This window comes from Hylobates moloch, unplaced genomic scaffold, assembly GCF_009828535.3.
Source record: "Hylobates moloch isolate HMO894 unplaced genomic scaffold, HMol_V3 SCAFFOLD_18, whole genome shotgun sequence".
In the NCBI taxonomy this organism is placed as follows: domain Eukaryota; kingdom Metazoa; phylum Chordata; class Mammalia; order Primates; family Hylobatidae; genus Hylobates; species Hylobates moloch.
Genome location: NW_026652293.1, coordinates 22,295,420 through 22,297,774, shown reverse-complemented (window position 1 = coordinate 22,297,774; position 2,355 = coordinate 22,295,420). Strand labels below are relative to the sequence as shown.

The following is a 2,355-nucleotide window of genomic DNA, read 5'->3' as shown; positions in this document are numbered from 1 at the left end:
CATTATTCAATTTAGATATATTGCATAGGATTTGCCAACAATGATTTTTATAACCAATAATTCCATGATTTTGCTTGAGTAATCCCTTTTAATGGCAAACTTCAGGTCACAACAGTAACTATCAGTTCAACTACACCAAGCTTTCTGAAGACAATGGCTTCTCCACCCAAGCTATTGGTATATACATTCCAAATAGGACCTAGCATCACCCTGAAGGAATTCAAACTTCACACTCTTGAGGAAATTTACAAAAATGGCTTCAGAGTAGACTAACTTTACACGGTATATTTTTTTAAAGTCATTTATTCAGCATCATGATCAGACTATTACATTTAGCAATCAACAGCATAGGTGCCAAAAAATAATCTACATTAAAACCCTTCTTTGGAATGTTTTACATTTTCCACAGAACAGAAACTAAAATAGCCATTATACAATTAGTCACAAATACAGTCCTTGAGTTTTTTGCCCATACGCAGGAGTATTTGTCTAAAACTGTCTTCATTGGACCTACCACCACTTTGCTTGGCTGAGTTCACAAACCTTTTGTAACCTGCAGCTTCCCTGACACTTATCTGGCTCTCCTCTCCTGCTAAGCTTTGTTTTCTAAGTAAAATCTTCTGCCGCAGCCATAGCTACTGCCACTACTGAAACCGCTAGAGCCACCTTGGTTTTGTGGTTTGGCAACATATTGGTCTCCACCACCATAGGGGCCAGAGCTTCTGCCTCCAAAGTTTCATCCTTTCATGGGTCCAAAATTTGGAAGACTGATTGTTGTAATTGTCAAAATTATTGTAGCCTCCACCATGTCCAAAATTGCTTCCATTTTTACCATATCCATTGTAGCCATCCTCACTGCCACCATATCCACCCCCAACACAGTTGCCACCAAAGCCACCACTACCACTGAAGTTTCCTCCACGAACAAAGTTGTCATTCCCACCAAAATCACCTCCACCACCACCACCAAAGTTTCCAGAACCACTTCAACCTCTTTGGCTGGATGAAGCACTAGCCATCTCTTGCTTTGACAGGGCTTTCCTAACTTCACAGTTGCGGTCATTCACAGTATGGTATTTCTGAATGACAGTCTTATTCACGGAGTCATGGTCATCAAAGGTTACAAAGGCAAAGCCTGTTTCCCTGCCACGGCCTCGGTCAGTCATGGTTTCAATCACTTAATAATCTCTTAGATGATGTTCTTCAGTGTCTTCTTTAATGCCACCAACAAATATCTTTTTCACAGTTAAGTGGGCACCTGGTCTTTGAGAATCTTCTCGAGTCAGCTCCTTTTGGTTCCACAACTCTTCCATCCACCTCGTGTGACCTTGCATTCATGGCTGCATCCACCTCCTCCACAGTGGCATTTGTGACAAACCCAAAGCCTCTGGAGTGCTTGGTGTTTGGGTCTCTCATTATCACACAGTCTGTGAGCTTTCCCCATTGCTCAAAATGGCTCCTCAGACTCTCATCGGTTGTTTCAAATCTCAACCCTCCAATGAAGAGCTTTCTCAGCTGTTCAGGCTCTTTATGAAACTCTGACTTAGACATGACGGCAGGGAGAAGAGAGACTTTGACAATGCTTCCTGGGTGCCATCCACAGGCAGAAAGTGTGATTTTGTAAAATTATTAAACTTCTTAAAAATGTAAAGTATTTTAAGCCAACTAAAAACATAATTTTACTATTAGCATAATTTTAACATCTGTCAGAATATTCTATCCCTTTGCATAAAAACACTTTTCTATGACCCACTTAATTTTTAATCTTTTGCTTAATATATAAATCAATTTCTGCAAGTCAAAAACTTTATTAATTTTTACTTTTACCAATTTCATTTACTTATTTGGATAGTAAAATCCAATTTAACTTTGAGTCCCTGGGGAATAGAAAACAAATTTGTTTTATGTTAATTGATGTTTAAATGAAAATGTATAAGAAATCTGTAATTGAACTTTTTAATTTAAAAACAAAGTTTAGTTTTTTAAAGTTGCCATCAATCCATTTTATTTAGACTTTCTGTTTGGTTCTATGAGGGATCATAACACATTTTTTGTATTGTCAATAGTTCTGAAACATATAAATATTAAAAATTCATTTAACATTTTATGTAGTTCAAGTTTTGCAAAACTGTTACGTATATGCTATATACACACAAATACACATGTGCACAATACATACATACATGTATGTATGTTTTTTGAGAAAGACACTTATGATTCATCTCATTTGCTTGCTTTGAATATCAGTATATTAAAATATATTTTATCTCTCATGCAGTGTGATAATCAAGAATGTTAGACTAGTTCTTTTATTATTATGTTTCAATTAAATGTGCCATCAATGCATTATTTTGG

At 36.6% G+C, this 2,355-nt stretch overlaps 1 pseudogene; it reads right to left on the bottom strand.

Moving 5' to 3' along the window:
- Positions 1–592: 592 nt before the first annotated feature.
- On the bottom strand, positions 593–1,551 carry LOC116457982 (heterogeneous nuclear ribonucleoprotein A1-like; annotated as a pseudogene).
- Between the last annotated feature and the right edge of the window lie 804 nt (positions 1,552–2,355).